Source organism: Podarcis gaigeae (genome assembly GCF_964106915.1).
Source record: "Podarcis gaigeae genome assembly, chromosome: 4".
NCBI lineage: Eukaryota > Metazoa > Chordata > Lepidosauria > Squamata > Lacertidae > Podarcis > Podarcis gaigeae.
Window position 1 is genome coordinate 18909783 of NC_139677.1, and position 24442 is coordinate 18934224.

The 24442-nt window shown below is 57.7% G+C and overlaps 1 protein-coding gene across 1 annotated transcript in view; it reads right to left on the reverse strand.

Moving 5' to 3' along the window:
• Positions 1-24442, reverse strand: part of LOC310842950 (uncharacterized protein) — a 579207-nt gene that overhangs the window by 181990 nt on the left and 372775 nt on the right. The gene's annotated exons all lie outside the window — the stretch shown is intronic.

A 24442-nucleotide genomic window follows, 5' to 3' on the forward strand; every position in this document is an offset into this window, starting at 1 on the left:
ACCCAGTCCCCCCTAGTCCCTCCTGGTTCCTCCATTCAGTTCCTCCACTCAGTTCCCCCTAGTCCCTCCTAGTTCCTGAACCCAGTTCCTCCACTCAGTACCCCCTAGTCCCTCCTAGTTCCTGCACCCAGTTCCTACACTCTGTACCCCCTAGTCCCTCCTAGTTCCTAAACCCATTTCCTCCACTGGGTACCCCCTAGTCCCTCCTAGTTCCTCCACTCAGTTCCTCCACCCAGTCCCCCCTAGTCCCTCCTGGTTCCTCCACTCAGTTCCCCCTAGTCCCTCTAAGTTCCTGCACCCAGTTCCTCCACTCAGTACCCCCACTCAGTACCCTCTAGTCCCTCCTAGTTCCTCCACTCAGTTCCTCCACCCAGTCCCCCTAGTCCCTCCTGGTTCCTGCACCCAGTTCCTACACTCAGTACCCCCTAGTCCCTCTAGTTCCTAAACCCATTTCCTCCACTCGGTACCCCCTAGTCCCTCCTAGTTCCTCCACCCAGTTCCTACACTCAGTACCCCCTAGTCCCTCCTAGTTCCTGTACCCAGTTCCTCCACTCAGTACCCCCTAGTCCCTCCTAGTTGCTCCACTCAGTTCCTCCACTCAGTTCCCCCTAGTCCCTCCTAGTTCCTGTACCCAGTTCCTCCACTCAGTACCCCCTAGTCCCTCCTGGTTCCTGCACCCAGTTCCTACACTCAGTACCCCCTAGTCCCTCCTAGTTCCTAAACCCAGTTCCTCCACTCAGTACCCCCTAGTCCCTCCTAGTTCCTCCACTCAGTTCCTCCACCCAGTCCCCTAGTCCCTCCTGGTTCCTCCACTCAGTTCCCCCTAGTCCCTCCAAGTTCCTGCACGCAGTTCCTCCACTCAGTACCCCCTAGTCCCTCCTAGTTCCTCCACCCAGTTCCTCCACTCAGTACCCCCACTCAGTACCCCCTAGTCCCTCCTAGTTCCTCCACTCAGTTCCTCCACCCAGTCCCCCTAGTCCCTCCTGGTTCCTCCACTCAGTTCCTCCACTCAGTTCCCCCTAATCCCTCCTAGTTCCTGTACCCAGTTCCTCCACTCAGAACCCCCTAGTCCCTCCTAGTTCCTCCACTCAGTTCCTCCACTCAGTTCCCCCTAGTCCCTCCTAGTCCCTCCACCCAGTTCCTCCACCGAGTACCCCCTAGTCCCTCCTAGTTCCTCCACCCAGTTCCTCCAATCAGTACCCCCTAGTCCCTCCTGGTTCCTCCACCCAGTTCCTCCACTCAGTTCCCCCTAGTCCCTCCTAGTTCCTGCACCCAGTTCCTCCACTCAGTACCCCCTAGTCCCTCCTAGTTCCTGCACCCAGTTCCTCCACTCAGTACCCCCTAGTCCCTCCTAGTTCCTACACCCAGTTCCTCCACTCAGCCCCCCCTAGTCCATCCTGGTCCCTCCACTCAGTTCCTCCACTCAGTTCCCCATGTCCCTCCTAGTTCCTAAACCCAGTTCCTCCACTCAGTACCCCCTAGTCCCTCCTAGTTCCTGCACACAGTTCCTACACTCAGTACCCCCTAGTCCCCCCTAGTTCCTAAACCCAGTTCCTCCGCTCAGTACCCCCTAGTCCCTCCTAGTTCCTGCACCCAGTTCCTACACTCAGTACCCCCTAGTCCCTCCTAGTTCCTAAACCCAGTTCCTCCACTCAGTACCCCCTATTCCCTCCTAGTTCCTGCACCCAGTTCCTCCATTCAGTACCCCCTATTCCCTCCTAGTTCCTGCACCCAGTTCCTCCACTCAGTACCCCCTAGTCCCTCCTAGTTCCTCCACCCAGTTCCTCCACTCAGTACCCCCTAGTCCCTCCTAGTTCCTCCACCCAGTTCCTCCACTCAGTACCCCCTAGTCCCTCCTAGTTCCTCCACTCAGTTCCTCCACCCAGTCCCCCCTAGTCCCTCCTAGTTCCTCCACTCAGTACCCCCTAGTCCCTCCTAGTTCCTCCACTCAGTTCCTCCACCTAGTCCCTCCTGGTTCTTCCACTCAGTTCCTCCACCCAGTCCCCCCTAGTCCCTCCTGGTTCCTCCACACAGTTCCTTCACTCAGTTCCCCCTAGTCCCTCCTAGTTCCTCCACTCAGTTCCTCCACTCAGTACCCCCTAGTCCCTCCTAGTTCCTCGACCCAGTTCCTCCACTCAGTACCCCCTAGTCCCTCCTAGTTCCTCCACTCAGTTCCTCCACCCAGTCCCCCCTAGTCCCTCCTAGTTCCTCCACTCAGTTCCTCCACTCAGTTCCCCCTAGTCCCTCCTAGTTCCTGTACCCAGTTCCTACACTCAGTACCCCCTAGTCCCTCCTAGTTCCTCCACTCAGTTCCTCCACCTAGTCCCTCCTGGTTCCTCCACTCAGTTCCTCCACCCAGTCTCCCCTAGTCCCTCCTGGTTCCTCCACACAGTTCCTTCACTCAGTTCCCCCTAGTCCCTCCTAGTTCCTCAACTCAGTTCCTCCACTCAGTTCCCCCTAGTCCCTCCTAGTTCCTGTACCCAGTTCCTCCACTCAGCACCCCCTAGTCCCTCCTTGTTCCTGCACCCAGTTCCTACACTCAGTACCCCCTAGTACCTCCTAGTTCCTGTACCCAGTTCCTCCACTCAGTACCCCCTAGTCCCTCCTAGTTCCTGCACCCAGTTCCTCCACTCAGTACCCCCTAGTCCCTCCTATTTCCTGCACCCAGTTCCTCCACTCAGTACCCCCTAGTCCTTCCTAGTTCCTCCACTCAGTTCCTCCACCCAGTCCCCTAGTCCCTCCTGGTTCCTCCACTCAGTTCCCCCTAGTCCCTCCAAGTTCCTGCACGCAGTTCCTCCACTCAGTACCCCCTAGTCCCTCCTAGTTCCTCCACCCAGTTCCTCCACTCAGCACCCCCACTCAGTACCCCCTAGTCCCTCCTAGTTCCTCCACTCAGTTCCTCCACCCAGTCCCCCTAGTCCCTCCTGGTTCCTCCACTCAGTTCCTCCACTCAGTTCCCACTAATCCCTCCTAGTTCCTGTACCCAGTTCCTCCACTCAGTACCCCCTGGTCCCTCCTGGTTCCTGCACCCAGTTCCTCCACTCAGTACCCCCTAGTCCCTCCTAGTTCCTGCACCCAATTCCTCCACTCAGTACCGCCTAGTCCCTCCTAGTTCCTACACCCAGTTCCTCCACTCAGCCCCCCCTAGTCCATCCTGGTCCCTCCACTCAGTTCCTCCACTCAGTTCCCCATGTCCCTCCTAGTTCCTGCACCCAGTTCCTCCACTAAGTACCCTCTGGTCCCTCCTGGTCCCTACACCCAGTTCCTCCACTCAGTTCCCCTAGTCCCTCCTAGTTCCTCCACCCATTTCCTCCACTCAGTACCCCCTAGTCCCTCCGAGTTTCTGCACCCAGTTACTCCACCCAGTCCCACCTAGTCCCTCCTGGTTCCTCCACTCAGTTCCTCCACTCAGTTCCCCCTAGTCCCTCCTAGTTCCTGCACCCAGTTCCTCCACTCGGTACCCTCTGGTCCCTGCACCCAGTTACTCCACTCGGTAACCTCTGGTCCCTACACCTAGTTCCTCCACTCAGTCCCCCCTAGTCCCTCCTGGTTCCTCCACTCAGTTCCCTCTAGTCCCTCCTAGTTCCTGCAGCCAGTTCTTCCACTCAGTTCCGCCTAGTCCCTCCTAGTTCCTGCACCCAGTTCCTGCACTCAGTTCCCCCTAGTCCCTCCTAGTTCCTGCACCCAGGTTCTCCACCCAGTCCCCCCTAGTCCCTCCTGCTTCCTCCACTCAGTTCCCCCTAGTCCCTCCTAGTTCCTGCACCCAGTTCCTCCACTCAGTACCCATTAGTCCCTCCTAGTTCCTGCACCCAGTTCCTACACTCAGTACCCCCTAGTCCCTCCTAGTTCCTCCACCCAGTTCCTCCACTCAGCACCCCTAGTCCCTCCTACTTCCTGCACCCAGTTCCTCCACCCAGTCCCTCTAGTCCCTCCTGCTTCCTCCACTCAGTTCCTCCACTCAGTTCCCCCTAGTCCCTCCTAGTTCCTACACCCAGTTCCTCCACTCAGTCCCCGCTTGTCCCTCCTGGTTCCTCCACTAAGTTCCTCCACTCAGTTCCCCTAGTCCCTCCTAGTTCCTGCACCCAGTTCCTCCACTAAGTACCCTCTGGTCCCTCTGGTCCCTCCACCCAGTTCCTCCACTCAGTTCCCCCTAGTCTCTGCACCCAGTTTCTCCACTCAGTCCCCCCTAGTCCCTCCTAGTTCCTACACCCAGTTCCTACACTCAGTCCCCCTAGTCCCCCCCTGGTTCCTCCACTCAGCCCCCCAGTCCCTCCTGGTTCCTCCACTCAGTTCCCCCTAGTCCCTCCTAGTCCCTGCACCCAGTTCCTACACTCAGTACCCCCTAGTCCCTCCTAGTTCCTCCACCGAGTTCTTACACTCAGTACCCCCTAATCCCTCCTAGTTCCTCCACCCAGTTCCTCCACTCAGAACCCCCTAGTCCCTCCTAGTTCCTCGACCCAGTTCCTCCACTCAGTACCCCCTAGTCCCTCCTAGTTCCTCCACTCAGTTCCTCCACCCAGTCCCCCCTAGTCCCTCCTAGTTCCTCCACTCAGTTCCTCCACTCAGTTCCCCCAGTCCCTCCTAGTTCCTGTACCCAGTTCCTACACTCAGTACCCCCTAGTCCCTCCTAGTTCCTCCACTCAGTTCCTCCACCTAGTCCCTCCTGGTTCCTCCACTCAGTTCCTCCACCCAGTCCCCCCTAGTCCCTCCTGGTTCCTCCACACAGTTCCTTCACTCAGTTCCCCCTAGTCCCTCCTAGTTCCTCCACTCAGTTCCTCCACTCAGTTCCCCCTAGTCCCTCCTAGTTCCTGTACCCAGTTCCTCCACTCAGCACCCCCTAGTCCCTCCTGGTTCCTGCACCCAGTTCCTACACTCAGTACCCCCTAGTACCTCCTAGTTCCTAAACCCAGTTCCTCCACTCAGTACCCCCTAGTCCCTCCTAGTTCCTGCACCCAGTTCCTCCACTCAGTACCCCCTAGTCCCTCCTAGTTCCTCCACCCAGTTCCTCCACTCAGTACCCCCACTCAGTACCCCCTAGTCCCTCCTAGTTCCTCCACTCAGTTCCTCCACCCAGTCCCCCTAGTCCCTCCTGGTTCCTCCACTCAGTTCCTCCACTCAGTACCCCCTAGTCCCTCCTAGTTCCTGCACCCAGTTCCTCCACTCAGTACCCCCTAGTCCCTCCTAGTTCCTACACCCAGTTCCTCCACTCAGCCCCCCCTAGTCCATCCTGGTCCCTCCACTCAGTTCCTCCACTCAGTTCCCCATGTCCCTCTTAGTTCCTGCACCCAGTTCCTCCACTAAGTACCCTCTGGTCCCTCCTGGTCCCTACACCCAGTTCCTCCACTCAGTTCCCCTAGTCCCTCCTAGTTCCTCCACCCATTTCCTCCCCTCAGTACCCCCTAGTCCCTCCGAGTTTCTGCACCCAGTTACTCCACCCAGTCCCACCTAGTCCCTCCTGGTTCCTACACTCAGTTCCTCCACTCAGTTCCCCCTAGTCCCTCCTAGTTCCTGCACCCAGTTCCTCCACTCGGTACCCTCTGGTCCCTGCACCCAGTTACTCCACTCGGTAACCTCTGGTCCCTACACCTAGTTCCTCCACTCAGTCCCCCCTAGTCCCTCCTGGTTCCTCCACTCAGTTGCCTCTAGTCCCTCCTAGTTCCTGCAGCCAGTTCCTCCACTCAGTTCCGCCTAGTCCCTCCTAGTTCCTGCACCCAGTTCCTGCACTCAGTTCCCCCTAGTCCCTCCTAGTTCCTGCACCCAGGTTCTCCACCCAGTCCCCCCTAGTCCCTCCTGCTTCCTCCACTCAGTTCCCCCTAGTCCCTCCTAGTTCCTGCACCCAGTTCCTCCACTCAGTACCCATTAGTCCCTCCTAGTTCCTGCACCCAGTTCCTACACTCAGTACCCCCTAGTCCCTCCTAGTTCCTCCACCCAGTTCCTCCACCCAGTCCCTCGAGTCCCTCCTGCTTCCTCCACTCAGTTCCTCCACTCAGTTCCCCCTAGTCCCTCCTAGTTCCTCCATCCAGTTCCTCCACTCAGTACCCCCTAGTCCCTCCTAGTTCCTACACCCAGTTCCTCCACTCAGTCCCCGCTTGTCCCTCCTGGTTCCTCCACTAAGTTCCTCCACTCAGTTCCCCTAGTCCCTCCTAGTTCCTGCACCCAGTTCCTCCACTAAGTACCCTCTGGTCCCTCCTGGTCCCTCCACCCAGTTCCTCCACTCAGTTCCCCCTAGTCTCTGCACCCAGTTCCTCCACTCAGTCCCCCCTAGTCCCTCCTAGTTCCTACACCCAGTTCCTACACTCAGTCCCCCTAGTCCCCCCCTGGTTCCTCCACTCAGCCCCCCCAGTCCCTCCTGGTTCCTCCACTCAGTTCCCCCTAGTCCCTCCTAGTCCCTGCACCCAGTTCCTACACTCAGTTCCCCCTAGTCCCTCCTAGTTCCTGCACCCAGTTCCTCCACTCAGTACCCCCTAGTCCCTCCTAGTTCCTGCACCCAGTTCCTCCACTCAGTTCCCCCTAGTCCCTCCTAGTTCCTGCACCCAGTTCCTACACTCAGTACCCCCTAGTCCCTCCTAGTTCCTGCACCCAGTTCCTACACTCAGTACCCCCTAGTCCCTCCTAGTTCTTGCACCCAGTTCCTACACTCAGTACCCCCTAGTCCCTCCTAGTTCCTCCACGCAGTTCCTCCACTCAGTACCCCCTAGTCCCTCCTAGTTCCTCCACCGAGTTCTTACACTCAGTACCCCCTAATCCCTCCTAGTTCCTCCACCCAGTTCCTCCACTCAGAACCCCCTAGTCCCTCCTAGTTCCTCCACTCAGTTCCTCCACCCAGTCCCCCTAGTCCCTCCTGGTTCCTCCACTCAGTTCCTCCACTCAGTTCCCCCTAGTCCCTCCTAGTTCCTGCACCCAGTTCCTCCACTCAGTACCCCCTAGTCCCTCCTAGTTCCTGCACCCAGTTCCTCCACTCAGTACCCCCTAGTCCCTCCTAGTTCCTGTACCCAGTTCCTCCACTCAGTACCCCCTAGTCCCTCCTGGTTCCTGCACCCAGTTCCTACACTCAGTACCCCCTAGTCCCTCCTAGTTCCTGCACCCAGTTCCTCCACTCAGTACCCCCTAGTCCCTCCTAGTTCCTGCACCCAGTTCCTCCACTCAGTACCCCCTAGTCCCTCCTAGTTCCTCCACTCAGTACCCCCACTCAGTACCCCCTAGTCCCTCCTAGTTCCTCCACTCAGTTCCTCCACCCAGTCCCCCTAGTCCCTCCTGGTTCCTCCACTCAGTTCCTCCACTCAGTTCCCCTAGTCCCTCCTAGTTCCTGCACCCAGTTCCTCCACTAAGTACCCTCTGGTCCCTCTGGTCCCTCCACCCAGTTCCTCCACTCAGTTCCCCCTAGTCTCTGCACCCAGTTTCTCCACTCAGTCCCCCCTAGTCCCTCCTAGTTCCTACACCCAGTTCCTACACTCAGTCCCCCTAGTCCCCCCCTGGTTCCTCCACTCAGCCCCCCAGTCCCTCCTGGTTCCTCCACTCAGTTCCCCCTAGTCCCTCCTAGTCCCTGCACCCAGTTCCTACACTCAGTACCCCCTAGTCCCTCCTAGTTCCTCCACCGAGTTCTTACACTCAGTACCCCCTAATCCCTCCTAGTTCCTCCACCCAGTTCCTCCACTCAGAACCCCCTAGTCCCTCCTAGTTCCTCGACCCAGTTCCTCCACTCAGTACCCCCTAGTCCCTCCTAGTTCCTCCACTCAGTTCCTCCACCCAGTCCCCCCTAGTCCCTCCTAGTTCCTCCACTCAGTTCCTCCACTCAGTTCCCCCAGTCCCTCCTAGTTCCTGTACCCAGTTCCTACACTCAGTACCCCCTAGTCCCTCCTAGTTCCTCCACTCAGTTCCTCCACCTAGTCCCTCCTGGTTCCTCCACTCAGTTCCTCCACCCAGTCCCCCCTAGTCCCTCCTGGTTCCTCCACACAGTTCCTTCACTCAGTTCCCCCTAGTCCCTCCTAGTTCCTCCACTCAGTTCCTCCACTCAGTTCCCCCTAGTCCCTCCTAGTTCCTGTACCCAGTTCCTCCACTCAGCACCCCCTAGTCCCTCCTGGTTCCTGCACCCAGTTCCTACACTCAGTACCCCCTAGTACCTCCTAGTTCCTAAACCCAGTTCCTCCACTCAGTACCCCCTAGTCCCTCCTAGTTCCTGCACCCAGTTCCTCCACTCAGTACCCCCTAGTCCCTCCTAGTTCCTCCACCCAGTTCCTCCACTCAGTACCCCCACTCAGTACCCCCTAGTCCCTCCTAGTTCCTCCACTCAGTTCCTCCACCCAGTCCCCCTAGTCCCTCCTGGTTCCTCCACTCAGTTCCTCCACTCAGTACCCCCTAGTCCCTCCTAGTTCCTGCACCCAGTTCCTCCACTCAGTACCCCCTAGTCCCTCCTAGTTCCTACACCCAGTTCCTCCACTCAGCCCCCCCTAGTCCATCCTGGTCCCTCCACTCAGTTCCTCCACTCAGTTCCCCATGTCCCTCTTAGTTCCTGCACCCAGTTCCTCCACTAAGTACCCTCTGGTCCCTCCTGGTCCCTACACCCAGTTCCTCCACTCAGTTCCCCTAGTCCCTCCTAGTTCCTCCACCCATTTCCTCCCCTCAGTACCCCCTAGTCCCTCCGAGTTTCTGCACCCAGTTACTCCACCCAGTCCCACCTAGTCCCTCCTGGTTCCTACACTCAGTTCCTCCACTCAGTTCCCCCTAGTCCCTCCTAGTTCCTGCACCCAGTTCCTCCACTCGGTACCCTCTGGTCCCTGCACCCAGTTACTCCACTCGGTAACCTCTGGTCCCTACACCTAGTTCCTCCACTCAGTCCCCCCTAGTCCCTCCTGGTTCCTCCACTCAGTTGCCTCTAGTCCCTCCTAGTTCCTGCAGCCAGTTCCTCCACTCAGTTCCGCCTAGTCCCTCCTAGTTCCTGCACCCAGTTCCTGCACTCAGTTCCCCCTAGTCCCTCCTAGTTCCTGCACCCAGGTTCTCCACCCAGTCCCCCCTAGTCCCTCCTGCTTCCTCCACTCAGTTCCCCCTAGTCCCTCCTAGTTCCTGCACCCAGTTCCTCCACTCAGTACCCATTAGTCCCTCCTAGTTCCTGCACCCAGTTCCTACACTCAGTACCCCCTAGTCCCTCCTAGTTCCTCCACCCAGTTCCTCCACCCAGTCCCTCGAGTCCCTCCTGCTTCCTCCACTCAGTTCCTCCACTCAGTTCCCCCTAGTCCCTCCTAGTTCCTCCATCCAGTTCCTCCACTCAGTACCCCCTAGTCCCTCCTAGTTCCTACACCCAGTTCCTCCACTCAGTCCCCGCTTGTCCCTCCTGGTTCCTCCACTAAGTTCCTCCACTCAGTTCCCCTAGTCCCTCCTAGTTCCTGCACCCAGTTCCTCCACTAAGTACCCTCTGGTCCCTCCTGGTCCCTCCACCCAGTTCCTCCACTCAGTTCCCCCTAGTCTCTGCACCCAGTTCCTCCACTCAGTCCCCCCTAGTCCCTCCTAGTTCCTACACCCAGTTCCTACACTCAGTCCCCCTAGTCCCCCCCTGGTTCCTCCACTCAGCCCCCCCAGTCCCTCCTGGTTCCTCCACTCAGTTCCCCCTAGTCCCTCCTAGTCCCTGCACCCAGTTCCTACACTCAGTTCCCCCTAGTCCCTCCTAGTTCCTGCACCCAGTTCCTCCACTCAGTACCCCCTAGTCCCTCCTAGTTCCTGCACCCAGTTCCTCCACTCAGTTCCCCCTAGTCCCTCCTAGTTCCTGCACCCAGTTCCTACACTCAGTACCCCCTAGTCCCTCCTAGTTCCTGCACCCAGTTCCTACACTCAGTACCCCCTAGTCCCTCCTAGTTCTTGCACCCAGTTCCTACACTCAGTACCCCCTAGTCCCTCCTAGTTCCTCCACGCAGTTCCTCCACTCAGTACCCCCTAGTCCCTCCTAGTTCCTCCACCGAGTTCTTACACTCAGTACCCCCTAATCCCTCCTAGTTCCTCCACCCAGTTCCTCCACTCAGAACCCCCTAGTCCCTCCTAGTTCCTCCACTCAGTTCCTCCACCCAGTCCCCCTAGTCCCTCCTGGTTCCTCCACTCAGTTCCTCCACTCAGTTCCCCCTAGTCCCTCCTAGTTCCTGCACCCAGTTCCTCCACTCAGTACCCCCTAGTCCCTCCTAGTTCCTGCACCCAGTTCCTCCACTCAGTACCCCCTAGTCCCTCCTAGTTCCTGTACCCAGTTCCTCCACTCAGTACCCCCTAGTCCCTCCTGGTTCCTGCACCCAGTTCCTACACTCAGTACCCCCTAGTCCCTCCTAGTTCCTGCACCCAGTTCCTCCACTCAGTACCCCCTAGTCCCTCCTAGTTCCTGCACCCAGTTCCTCCACTCAGTACCCCCTAGTCCCTCCTAGTTCCTCCACTCAGTACCCCCACTCAGTACCCCCTAGTCCCTCCTAGTTCCTCCACTCAGTTCCTCCACCCAGTCCCCCTAGTCCCTCCTGGTTCCTCCACTCAGTTCCTCCACTCAGTTCCCCCTAATCCCTCCTAGTTCCTGCACCCAGTTCCTCCACTCAGTACCCCCTAGTCCCTCCTAGTTCCTGCACCCAGTTCCTCCACTCAGTACCCCCTAGTCCCTCCTAGTTCCTCCACTCAGTTCCTCCACTCAGTACCCCCTAGTCCCTCCTAGTTCCTGTACCCAGTTCCTCCACTCAGTACCCCCTAGTCCCTCCTAGTTCCTCCACTCAGTACGCCCACTCAGTACCCCCTAGTCCCTCCTAGTTCCTCCACTCAGTTCCTCCACCCAGTCCCCCTAGTCCCTCCTAGTTCCTCCACTCAGTTCCTCCACTCAGTTCCCCCTAGTCCCTCCTAGTTCCTGTACCCAGTTCCTCCACTCAGTACCCCCTAGTCCCTCCTGGTTCCTGCACCCAGTTCCTCCACTCAGTACCCCCTAGTCCCTCCTAGTTCCTGTACCCAGTTCCTCCACTCAGTACCCCCTAGTCCCTCCTAGTTCCTCCACTCAGTACCCCCACTCAGTACCCCCTAGTCCCTCCTAGTTCCTCCACTCAGTTCCTCCACCCAGTCCCCCTAGTCCCTCCTAGTTCCTCCACTCAGTTCCTCCACCCAGTCCCCCTAGTCCCTCCTAGTTCCTCCACTCAGTTCCTCCACTCAGTTCCCCCTAGTCCCTCCTAGTTCCTGTACCCAGTTCCTCCACTCAGTACCCCCTAGTCCCTCCTAGTTCCTCCACTCAGTTCCTCCACTCAGTACCCCCTAGTCCCTCCTAGTTCCTGTACCCAGTTCCTCCACTCAGTACCCCCTAGTCCCTCCTAGTTCCTCCACCCAGTCCCTACACTCAGTACCCCCTAGTCCCTCCTAGTTCCTGTACCCAGTTCCTCCACTCAGTACCCCCTAGTCCCTCCTAGTTCCTGTACCCAGTTCCTCCACTCAGTACCCTCTAGTCCCTCCTGGTTCCTGCACCCAGTTCCTACACTCAGTACCCCCTAGTCCCTCCTAGTTCCTAAACCCAGTTCCTCCACTCAGTACCCTCTAGTCCCTCCTGGTTCCTGCACCCAGTTCCTACACTCAGTACCCTCTAGTCCCTCCTAGTTCCTAAACCCAGTTCCTCCACTCAGTACCCCCTAGTCCCTCCTAGTTCCTGCACCCAGTTCCTACACTCAGTACCCCCTAGTCCCCCCTAGTTCCTAAACCCAGTTCCTCCACTCAGTACCCCCTAGTCCCTCCTAGTTCCTGCACCCAGTTCCTCCACTCAGTACCCCCTAGTCCCTCCTAGTTCCTAAACCCAGTTCCTCCACTCAGTACCCCCTATTCCCTCCTAGTTCCTGCACCCAGTTCCTCCACTCAGTACCCCCTAGTCCCTCCTAGTTCCTGCACCCAGTTCCTACACTCAGTACCCCTAGTCCCTCCTAGTTCCTCCACCCAGTTCCTCCACTCAGTACCCCCTAGTCCCTCCTAGTTCCTGTACCCAGTTCCTCCACCCAGTCCCCCCTAGTCCCTCCTGGTTCCTCCCCTCAGTTCCTCCACTCAGTTCCCCCTAATCCCTCCTAGTTCCTCTTCCCAGTTCCCCCACTCAGTACCCCCTAGTCCCTCCTAGTCCCTGCACCCAGTTCTTCCACTCAGTACCCCCTAGTCCCTCCTAGTTCCTCCACTCAGTTCCTCCACTCAATTCCCCCTAGTCCCTCCTAGTTCCTGTACCCAGTTCCGACACTCAGTACCCCCTAGTCCCTCCTGGTTCCTGCACCCAGTTCCTACACTCAGTACCCCTAGTCCCTCCTAGTTCCTAAACCCAGTTCCTCCACTCAGGACCCCCTAGTCCCTCCTAGTTCCTGCACCCAGTTCCTCCACTCAGTACCCCCTAGTCCCTCCTAGTTCCTGCACCCAGTTCCTCCACTCAGTACCCCCTAGTCCCTCCTAGTTCCTCCACTCAGTTCCTCCACCCAGTCCCCCCTAGTCCCTCCTGGTTCCTCCACTCAGTTCCTCCACTCAGTTCCCCCTAGTCCCTCCAAGTTCCTGCACCCAGTTTCTCCACTCAGTACCCCCTAGTCCCTCCTAGTTCCTCCACTCAGTACCCCCACTCAGTACCCCCTAGTCCCTCCTAGTTCCTCCACTCAGTTCCTCCACCCAGTCCCCCTAGTCCCACCTGGTTCCTCCACTCAGTTCCTCCACTCAGTTCCCCCTAATCCCTCCTAGTTCCTGTACCCAGTTCCTCCACTCAGTACCCCCTAGTCCCTCCTAGTTCCTGTACCCAGTTCCTCCACTCAGTACCCACTAGTCCCTCCTAGTTCCTCCACCCAGTTCCTACACTCAGTACCCCCTAGTCCCTCCTAGTTCCTGTACCCAGTTCCTCCACTCAGTACCCCCTAGTCCCTCCTAGTTCCTCCACTCAGTTCCTCCACTCAGTTCCCCCTAGTCCCTCCTAGTTCCTGCACCCAGTTCCCCCACTCAGTACCCCCTAGTCCCTCCTAGTTCCTGCACCCAGTTCCTACACTCAGTTCCCCCTAGTCCCTCCTAGTTCCTCAACTCAGTTCCTCCACCCAGTCCCCCCTAGTCCCTCCTGGTTCCTCCACACAGTTCCTTCACTCAGTTCCCCCTAGTCCCTCCTAGTTCCTGCACCCAGTTCCTCCACTCAGTACCCCATAGTCCCTCCTAGTTCTTGCACCCAGTTCCTACACTCAGTACCTCCTAGTCCCTCCTAGTTCCTCCACGCAGTTCCTCCACTCAGTACCCCCTAGTCCCTCCTAGTTCCTCCACCGAGTTCTTACACTCAGTACCCCCTAGTCCCTCCTAGTTCCTGCACCCAGTTCCTCCACTCAGTGCCCCCTAGTCCCTCCTAGTTCTTACACCCAGTTCCTAAACTCAGTAGCCCCTAGTCCCTCCTAGTTCCTGCACCCAGTTCCTAGACTCAGTACCCCCTAGTCCCTCCTAGTTCCTGCACCCAGTTCCTCCACTCAGTACCCCCTAGTCCCTCCTAGTTCCTGCACCCAGTTCCTACACTCAGTACCCCCTAGTCCCTCCTAGTTCCTGCACCCAGTTCCTCCACTCAGTACCCCCTAGTCCCTCCTAGTTCCTGCACCCAGTTCCTCCACTCATTACCCCCTAGTCCCTCCTAGTTCCTCCACTCAGTTCCTCCACTCAGTTCCCCCTAGTCCCTCCTAGTTCCTGTACCCAGTTCCTCCACTCAGTACCCCCTAGTCCCTCCTGGTTCCTGCACCCAGTTCCTACACTCAGTACCCCCTAGTCCCTCCTGGTTCCTCCACCCAGTTCCTTCACTCAGTTCCCCCTAGTCCCTCCTAGTTCCTGCACACAGTTCCTCCACTCAGTACCCCCTAGTCCCTCCTAGTTCTTGCACGCAGTTCCTACCCTCAGTACCCCCTAGTCCCTCTTAGTTCCTCCATGCAGTTCCCCCACTCAGTACCCCCTAGTCCCTCCTAGTTCCTCCACCGAGTTCTTACACTCAGTACCCCCTAGTCCCTCCTAGTTCCTCCACCCGTTTCCTCCAGTCAGAACCCCCTAGTCCCTCCTAGTTCCTCCACTCAGTTCCTCCACCCAGTCCCCCCTAGTCCCTCCTGGTTCCTCCACTCAGTTCCTCCACTCAGTTCCCCCTAGTCCCTCCTAGTTCCTGCACCCAGTTCCTCCACTCAGTGCCCCCTAGTCCCTCCTAGTTCTTACACCCAGTTCCTCCACTCAGTACCCCCTAGTCCCTCCTAGTTCCTGCACCCAGTTCCTAGACTCAGTACCCCCTAGTCCCTCCTAGTTCCTGCACCCAGTTCCTCCACTCAGTACCCCCTAGTCCCTCCTAGTTCCTGCACCCAGTTCCTACACTCAGTACCCCCTAGTCCCTCCTAGTTCCTGCACCCAGTTCCTCCACTCAGTACCCCCTAGTCCCTCCTAGTTCCTCCACTCAGTTCCTCCACTCAGTTCCCCCTAGTCCCTCCTCGTTCCTGTACCCAGTTCCTCCACTCAGTACCCCCTAGTCCCTCCTGGTTCCTGCACCCAGTTCCTACACTCAGTACCCCCTAGTCCCTCCTGGTTCCTCCACACAGTTCCTTCACTCAGTTCCCCCTAGTCCCTCCTAGTTCCTGCACCCAGTTCCTCCACTCAGTACCCCCTAGTCCCTCCTAGTTCTTGCACCCAGTTCCTAGACTCAGTACCCGCTAGTCCCTCCTAGTTCCTGCACCCAGTTCCTCCACTCAGTACCCCCTAGTCCCTCCTAGTTCCTGCACCCAGGTTCTCCACCCAGTCCCCCCTAGTCCCTCCTGCTTCCTCCACTCAGTTCCCCCTAGTCCCTCCTAGTTCCTGCACCCAGTTCCTCCACTCAGTACCCATTAGTCCCTCCTAGTTCCTGCACCCAGTTCCTACACTCAGTACCCCCTAGTCCCTCCTAGTTCCTCCACCCAGTTCCTCCACCCAGTCCCTCTAGTCCCTCCTGCTTCCTCCACTCAGTTCCTCCACTCAGTTCCCCCTAGTCCCTCCTAGTTCCTCCACCCAGTTCCTCCACTCAGTACCCCCTAGTCCCTCCTAGTTCCTACACCCAGTTCCTCCACTCAGTCCCCGCTTGTCCCTCCTGGTTCCTCCACTAAGTTCCTCCACTCAGTTCCCCTAGTCCCTCCTAGTTCCTGCACCCAGTTCCTCCACTAAGTACCCTCTGGTCCCTCCTGGTCCCTCCACCCAGTTCCTCCACTCAGTTCCCCCTAGTCTCTGCACCCAGTTCCTCCACTCAGTCCCCCCTAGTCCCTCCTAGTTCCTACACCCAGTTCCTACACTCAGTCCCCCTAGTCCCCCCCTGGTTCCTCCACTCAGCCCCCCCAGTCCCTCCTGGTTCCTCCACTCAGTTCCCGCTAGTCCCTCCTAGTCCCTGCACCCAGTTCCTACACTCAGTTCCCCCTAGTCCCTCCTAGTTCCTGCACCCAGTTCCTCCACTCAGTACCCCCTAGTCCCTCCTAGTTCCTGCACCCAGTTCCTCCACTCAGTTCCCCCTAGTCCCTCCTAGTTCCTGCACCCAGTTCCTACACTCAGTACCCCCTAGTCCCTCCTAGTTCCTGCACCCAGTTCCTACACTCAGTACCCCCTAGTCCCTCCTAGTTCTTGCACCCAGTTCCTACACTCAGTACCCCCTAGTCCCTCCTAGTTCCTCCACGCAGTTCCTCCACTCAGTACCCCCTAGTCCCTCCTAGTTCCTCCACCGAGTTCTTACACTCAGTACCCCCTAATCCCTCCTAGTTCCTCCACCCAGTTCCTCCACTCAGAACCCCCTAGTCCCTCCTAGTTCCTCCACTCAGTTCCTCCACCCAGTCCCCCTAGTCCCTCCTGGTTCCTCCACTCAGTTCCTCCACTCAGTTCCCCCTAGTCCCTCCTAGTTCCTGCACCCAGTTCCTCCACTCAGTACCCCCTAGTCCCTCCTAGTTCCTGCACCCAGTTCCTCCACTCAGTACCCCCTAGTCCCTCCTAGTTCCTTTACCCAGTTCCTCCACTCAGTACCCCCTAGTCCCTCCTGGTTCCTGCACCCAGTTCCTACACTCAGTACCCCCTAGTCCCTCCTAGTTCCTGCACCCAGTTCCTCCACTCAGTACCCCCTAGTCCCTCCTAGTTCCTGCACCCAGTTCCTCCACTCAGTACCCCCTAGTCCCTCCTAGTTCCTCCACTCAGTACCCCCACTCAGTACCCCCTAGTCCCTCCTAGTTCCTCCACTCAGTTCCTCCACCCAGTCCCCCTAGTCCCTCCTGGTTCCTCCACTCAGTTCCTCCACTCAGTTCCCCCTAATCCCTCCTAGTTCCTGCACCCAGTTCCTCCACTCAGTACCCCCTAGTCCCTCCTAGTTCTTACACCCATTTCCTACACTCAGTACCCCCTAGTCCCTCCTAGTTCCTGTACCCAGTTCCTCCACTCAGTACCCCCTAGTCCCTCCTAGTTCCTCCACCCAGTTCCTACACTCAGTACCCCCTAGTCCCTCATAGTTCCTGTACCCAGTTCCTCCACTCAGTACCCCCTAGTCCCTCCTGGTTCCTGCACCCAGTTCCTCCACTCAGTACCCCCTAGTCCCTCCTAGTTCCTCCACTCAGTTCCTCCACTCAGTTCCCCCTAATCCCTCCTAGTTCCTGCACCCAGTTCCTACACTCAGTACCCCCTAGTCCCTCCTGGTTCCTGCACCCAGTTCCTACACTCAGTACCCCCTAGTCCCTCCTGGTTCCTCCACTCAGTTCCTCCACTCAGTTCCCCCTAATCCCTCCTAGTTCCTGCACCCAGTTCCTACACTCAGTACCCCCTAGTCCCTCCTGGTTCCTCCACACAGTTCCTTCACTCAGTTCCCCCTAGTCCCTCCTAGTTCCTGCACCCAGTTCCTCCACTCAGTACCCCCTAGTCCCTCCTAGTTCCTCCACCCAGTTCCTACACTCAGTACCCCCTAGTCCCTCCTAGTTCCTGTACCCAGTTCCTCCACTCAGTACCCCCTAGTCCCTCCTAGTTCCTGTACCCAGTTCCCCCACTCAGTACCCCCTAGTCCCTCCTAGTTCCTCCACTCAGTTCCTCCACTCAGTACCCCCTAGTCCCTTCTAGTTCCTGTACCCAGTTCCTCCACTCAGTACCCCCTAGTCCCTCCTAGTTCCTCCACCCAGTTCCTACACTCAGTACCCCCTAGTCCCTCCTAGTTCCTGTACCCAGTTCCTCCACTCAGTACCCCCTAGTCCCTCCTAGTTCCTCCACTCAGTTCCTCCACTCAGTTCCCCCTAGTCCCTCCTAGTTCCTGTACCCAGTTCCTCCACTCAGTACCCCCTAGTCCCTCCTGGTTCCTGCACCCAGTTCCTACACTCAGTACCCCCTAGTCCCTCCTAGTTCCTAAACCCAGTTCCTCCACTCAGTACCCCCTAGTCCCTCCTAGTTCCTGCACCCAGTTCCTACACTCAGTACCCCCTAGTCCCCCCTAGTTCCTAAACCCAGTTCCTCCACTCAGTACCCCCTAGTCCCTCCTAGTTCCTGCACCCAGTTCCTACACTCAGTACCCCCTAGTCCCTCCTAGTTCCTAAACCCAGTTCCTCCACTCAGTACCCCCTATTCCCTCCTAGTTCCTCCACCCAGTTCCTCCACTCAGTACCCCCTAGTCCCTCCTAGTTCCTCCACTCAGTTCCTCCACCCAGTCCCTCCTAGTCCCTCCTGGTTCCTCCACTCAGTTCCTCCACTCAGTTCCCCCTAATCCCTCCTAGTTCCTCTTCCCAGTTCCTCCACTCAGTACCCCCTAGTCCCTCCTAGTCCCTGCACCCAGTTCCTCCACTCAGTACCCCCTAGTCCCTCCTGGTTCCTCCACTCAGTTCCTCCACTCAGTTCCCCCTAATCCCTCCTAGTTCCTCTTCCCAGTTCCTCCACTCAGTACCCCCTAGTCCCTCCTAGTCCCTGCACCCAGTTCCTCCACTCAGTACCCCCTAGTCCCTCCTAGTTCCTCCACTCAGTTCCTCCACTCAGTTCCCCCTAGTCCCTCCTAGTTCCTGTACCCAGTTCCTCCACTCAGTACACCCTAGTCCCTCCTGGTTCCTGCACCCCGTTCCTACACTCAGTACCCCCTAGTCCCTCTTAGTTCCTGCACCCAGTTCCTCCACTCAGTACCCCCTAGTCCCTCCTAGTTCCTGCACCCAGTTCCTACACTCAGTACCCCCTAGTCCCTCCTGGTTCCTCCACACAGTTCCTTCACTCAGTTCCCCCTAGTCCCTCCTAGTTCTTGCACGCAGTTCCTACACTCAGTACCCCCTAGTCCCTCCTAGTTCCTCCACCCAGTTCCTACACTCAGTACCCCCTAGTCCCTCCTAGTTCCTGTACCCAGTTCCTCCACCCAGTCCCCCCTAGTCCCTCCTAGTTCTTCCACCCAGTTCCTACACTCAGTACCCCCTAGTCCCTCCTAGTTCCTGTACCCAGTTCCTCCTCTCAGTACCCCCTAGTCCCTCCTAGTTCCTCCACTCAGTTCCTCCACTCAGTTCCCCCTAGTCCCTCCTAGTTCCTGTACCCAGTTCCTCCACTCAGTACCCCCTAGTCCCTCCTGGTTCCTGCACCCAGTTCCTCCACTCAGTACCCCCTAGTCCCTCCTAGTTCCTGCACCCAGTTCCTACACTCAGTACCCCCTAGTCCCCCCTAGTTCCTAAACCCAGTTCCTCCACTCAGTACCCCCTAGTCCCTCCTAGTTCCTGTACCCAGTTCCTCCACTCAGTACCCCCTAGTCCCTCCTAGTTCCTCCACGCAGTTCCTCCACTCAGTACCCCATAGTCCCTCCTAGTTCCTCCACCCAGTTCTTACACTCAGTACCCCCTAGTCCCTCCTAGTTCCTCCACCCAGTTCCTACACTCAGTACCCCCTAGTCCCTCCTAGTTCCTGTACCCAGTTCCTCCACTCAGTACCCCCTAGTCTCTCCTAGTTCCTGTACCCAGTTCCCCCACTCAGTACCCCCTAGTCCCTCCTAGTTCCTCCACTCAGTTCCTCCACTCAGTACCCCCTAGTCCCTCCTAGTTCCTGTACCCAGTTCCTCCACTCAGTACCCCCTAGTCCCTCCTAGTCCCTGCACCCAGTTCCTCCACTCAGTACCCCCTAGTCCCTCCTAGTTCCTCCACTCAGTTCCTCCACTCAATTCCCCCTAGTCCCTCCTAGTTCCTGTACCCAGTTCCGACACTCAGTACCCCCTAGTCCCTCCTGGTTCCTGCACCCAGTTCCTACACTCAGTACCCCTAGTCCCTCCTAGTTCCTAAACCCAGTTCCTCCACTCAGGACCCCCTAGTCCCTCCTAGTTCCTGCACGCAGTTCCTCCACTCAGTACCCCCTAGTCCCTCCTAGTTCCTGCACCCAGTTCCTCCACTCAGTACCCCCTAGTCCCTCCTAGTTCCTCCACTCAGTTCCTCCACCCAGTCCCCCCTAGTCCCTCCTGGTTCCTCCACTCAGTTCCTCCACTCAGTTCCCCCTAGTCCCTCCAAGTTCCTGCACCCAGTTCCTCCACTCAGTACCCCCTAGTCCCTCCTAGTTCCTCCACTCAGTACCCCCACTCAGTACCCCCTAGTCCCTCCTAGTTCCTCCACTCAGTTCCTCCACCCAGTCCCCCTAGTCCCACCTGGTTCCTCCACTCAGTTCCTCCACTCAGTTCCCCCTAATCCCTCCTAGTTCCTGTACCCAGTTCCTCCACTCAGTACCCCCTAGTCCCTCCTAGTTCCTGTACCCAGTTCCTCCACTCAGTACCCACTAGTCTCTCCTAGTTCCTCCACCCAGTTCCTACACTCAGTACCCCCTAGTCCCTCCTAGTTCCTGTACCCAGTTCCTCCACTCAGTACCCCCTAGTCCCTCCTAGTTCCTCCACTCAGTTCCTCCACTCAGTTCCCCTAGTCCCTCCTAGTTCCTGCACCCAGTTCCCCCACTCAGTACCCCCTAGTCCCTCCTAGTTCCTCCACCGAGTTCACACACTCAGTACCCCCTAGTCCCTCCTAGTTCCTCCACCCAGTTCCTCCACTCAGAACCCCCTAGTCCCTCCTAGTTCCTCCACTCAGTTCCTCCACCCAGTCCCCCTAGTCCCTCCTGGTTCCTCCACTCAGTTCCTCCACTCAGTACCCCCTAGTCCCTCCTAGTTCCTGTACCCAGTTCCTCCTCTCAGTACCCCCTAGTCCCTCCTAGTTCCTCCACTCAGTTCCTCCACTCAGTTCCCCCTAGTCCCTCCTGGTTCCTCCACTCAGTTCCTCCACTCAGTTCCCCCTAGTCCCTCCTAGTTCCTGCACCCAGTTCCTCCACTCAGTACCCCCTAGTCCCTACTAGTTCCTGCACCCAGTTCCTACACTCAGTACCCCCTAGTCCCTCCTAGTTCCTCCACTCAGTTCCTCCACTCAGTTCCCCCTAGTCCCTCCTAGTTCCTGTACCCAGTTCCTCCACTCAGTACCCCCTAGTCCCTCCTGGTTCCTGCACCCAGTTCCTCCACTCAGTACCCCCTAGTCCCTCCTAGTTCCTGCACCCAGTTCCTACACTCAGTACCCCCTAGTCCCCCCTAGTTCCTAAACCCAGTTCCTCCACTCAGTACCCCCTAGTCCCTCCTAGTTCCTCCACCCAGTTCCTCCACTCAGTACCCCCTAGTCCCTCCTTTTTCCTCCACTCAGTTCCTCCACCCAGTCCCCCCTAGTCCCTCCTAGTTCCTCCACTCAGTTCCTCCACCCAGTCCCCCTAGTCCCTCCTGGTTCCTCCACTCAATTCCTCCACTCAGTACCACCTAATCCCTCCTAGTTCCTGTACCCAGTTCCTCCACTCAGTACCCCCTAGTCCCTCCTAGTTCCTGTACCCAGTTCCTCCACTCAGTACCCTCTAGTCCCTCCTAGTTCCTCCACCCAGTTCCTACACTCAGTTCCCCCTAGTCCCTCCTAGTTCCTGTACCCAGTTCCTCCACTCAGTACCCCCTAGTCCCTCCTAGTTCCTCCACTCAGTTCCTCCACTCAGTTCCCCCTAGTCCCTCCTGGTTCCTGCACCCAGTTCCTCCACTCAGTACCCCCTAGTCCCTCCTAGTTCCTGCAACCAGTTCCTACACTCAGTACCCCCTAGTCCCCCCTAGTTCCTAAACCCAGTTCCTCCACTCAGTACCCCCTAGTCCCTCCTAGTTCCTCCACCCAGTTCCTCCACTCAGTACCCCCTAGTCCCTCCTTTTTCCTCCACTCAGTTCCTCCACCCAGTCCCCCCTAGTCCCTCCTAGTTCCTCCACTCAGTTCCTCCACCCAGTCCCCCTAGTCCCTCCTGGTTCCTCCACTCAATTCCTCCACTCAGTACCACCTAATCCCTCCTAGTTCCTGTACCCAGTTCCTCCACTCAGTACCCCCTAGTCCCTCCTAGTTCCTGTACCCAGTTCCTCCACTCAGTACCCCCTAGTCCCTCCTAGTTCCTCCACCCAGTTCCTACACTCAGTTCCCCCTAGTCCCTCCTAGTTCCTGTACCCAGTTCCTCCACTCAGTACCCCCTAGTCCCTCCTAGTTCCTCCACTCAGTTCCTCCACTCAGTTCCCCCTAGTCCCTCCTAGTTCCTGTACCCAGTTCCTCCACTCAGTACCCCCTAGTCCCTCCTGGTTCCTGCACCCAGTTCCTCCACTCAGTACCCCCTAGTCCCTCCTAGTTCCTGCACCCAGTTCCTACACTCAGTACCCCCTAGTCCCCCCTAGTTCCTAAACCCAGTTCCTCCACTCAGTACCCCCTAGTCCCTCCTAGTTCCTCCACCCAGTTCCTCCACTCAGTACCCCCTAGTCCCTCCTTGTTCCTCCACTCAGTTCCTCCACCCAGTCCCCCCTAGTCCCTCCTAGTTCCTCCACTCAGTTCCTCCACCCAGTCCCCCTAGTCCCTCCTGGTTCCTCCACTCAGTTCCTCCACTCAGTACCACCTAATCCCTCCTAGTTCCTGTACCCAGTTCCTCCACTCAGTACCCCCTAGTCCCTCCTAGTTCCTCCACGCAGTTCCTCCACTCAGTACCCCATAGTCCCTCCTAGTTCCTCCACCCAGTTCTTACACTCAGTACCCCCTAGTCCCTCCTAGTTCCTCCACCCAGTTCCTCCACTCAGAACCCCCTAGTCCCTCCTAGTTCCTCCACTCAGTTCCTCCACCCAGTCCCCCTAGTCCCTCCTGGTTCCTCCACTCAGTTCCTCCACTCAGTTCCCCCTAGTCCCTCCTAGTTCCTGCACCCAGTTCCTCCACTCAGTACCCCCTAGTCCCTCCTAGTTCCTCCACCCAGTTCCTACACTCAGTACCCCCTAGTCCCTCCTAGTTCCTGTACCCAGTTCCTCCACTCAGTACCCCCTAGTCCCTCCTAGTTCCTGTACCCAGTTCCCCCACTCAGTACCCCCTAGTCCCTCCTAGTTCCTCCACTCAGTTCCTCCACTCAGTACCCCCTAGTCCCTCCTAGTTCCTGTACCCAGTTCCTCCACTCAGTACCCCCTAGTCCCTCCTAGTTCCTCCACCCAGTTCCTACACTCAGTACCCCCTAGTCCCTCCTGGTTCCTGCACCCAGTTCCTACACCCAGTCCCTCCTAGTCCCTCCTGGTTCCTCCACTCAGTTCCTCCACTCAGTTCCCCCTAATCCCTCCTAGTTCCTCTTCCCAGTTCCTCCACTCAGTACCCCCTAGTCCCTCCTAGTCCCTGCACCCAGTTCCTCCACTCAGTACCCCCTAGTCCCTCCTAGTTCCTCCACTCAGTTCCTCCACTCAGTTCCCCCTAGTCCCTCCTAGTTCCTGTACCCAGTTCCTCCACTCAGTACACCCTAGTCCCTCCTGGTTCCTGCACCCCGTTCCTACACTCAGTACCCCCTAGTCCCTCTTAGTTCCTGCACCCAGTTCCTCCACTCAGTACCCCCTAGTCCCTCCTAGTTCCTGCACCCAGTTCCTACACTCAGTACCCCCTAGTCCCTCCTGGTTCCTCCACACAGTTCCTTCACTCAGTTCCCCCTAGTCCCTCCTAGTTCTTGCACGCAGTTCCTACACTCAGTACCCCCTAGTCCCTCCTAGTTCCTCCACCCAGTTCCTACACTCAGTACCCCCTAGTCCCTCCTAGTTCCTGTACCCAGTTCCTCCACCCAGTCCCCCCTAGTCCCTCCTAGTTCCTCTTCCCAGTTCCTCCACTCAGTACCCCCTAGTCCCTCCTAGTCCCTGCACCCAGTTCCTCCACTCAGTACCCCCTAGTCCCTCCTAGTTCCTCCACTCAGTTCCTCCCCTCAATTCCCCCTAGTCCCTCCTAGTTCCTGTACCCAGTTCCGACACTCAGTACCCCCTAGTCCCTCCTGGTTCCTGCACCCAGTTCCTACACTCAGTACCCCTAGTCCCTCCTAGTTCCTAAACCCAGTTCCTCCACTCAGGACCCCCTAGTCCCTCCTAGTTCCTGTACCCAGTTCCTCCTCTCAGTACCCCCTAGTCCCTCCTAGTTCCTCCACTCAGTTCCTCCACTCAGTTCCCCCTAGTCCCTCCTAGTTCCTGTACCCAGTTCCTCCACTCAGTACCCCCTAGTCCCTCCTGGTTCCTGCACCCAGTTCCTCCACTCAGTACCCCCTAGTCCCTCCTAGTTCCTGCACCCAGTTCCTACACTCAGTACCCCCTAGTCCCCCCTAGTTCCTAAACCCAGTTCCTCCACTCAGTACCCCCTAGTCCCTCCTAGTTCCTGTACCCAGTTCCTCCACTCAGTACCCCCTAGTCCCTCCTAGTTCCTCCACGCAGTTCCTCCACTCAGTACCCCATAGTCCCTCCTAGTTCCTCCACCCAGTTCTTACACTCAGTACCCCCTAGTCCCTCCTAGTTCCTCCACCCAGTTCCTACACTCAGTACCCCCTAGTCCCTCCTAGTTCCTGTACCCAGTTCCTCCACTCAGTACCCCCTAGTCTCTCCTAGTTCCTGTACCCAGTTCCCCCACTCAGTACCCCCTAGTCCCTCCTAGTTCCTCCACTCAGTTCCTCCACTCAGTACCCCCTAGTCCCTCCTAGTTCCTGTACCCAGTTCCTCCACTCAGTACCCCCTAGTCCCTCCTAGTCCCTGCACCCAGTTCCTCCACTCAGTACCCCCTAGTCCCTCCTAGTTCCTCCACTCAGTTCCTCCACTCAATTCCCCCTAGTCCCTCCTAGTTCCTGTACCCAGTTCCGACACTCAGTACCCCCTAGTCCCTCCTGGTTCCTGCACCCAGTTCCTACACTCAGTACCCCTAGTCCCTCCTAGTTCCTAAACCCAGTTCCTCCACTCAGGACCCCCTAGTCCCTCCTAGTTCCTGCACGCAGTTCCTCCACTCAGTACCCCCTAGTCCCTCCTAGTTCCTGCACCCAGTTCCTCCACTCAGTACCCCCTAGTCCCTCCTAGTTCCTCCACTCAGTTCCTCCACCCAGTCCCCCCTAGTCCCTCCTGGTTCCTCCACTCAGTTCCTCCACTCAGTTCCCCCTAGTCCCTCCAAGTTCCTGCACCCAGTTCCTCCACTCAGTACCCCCTAGTCCC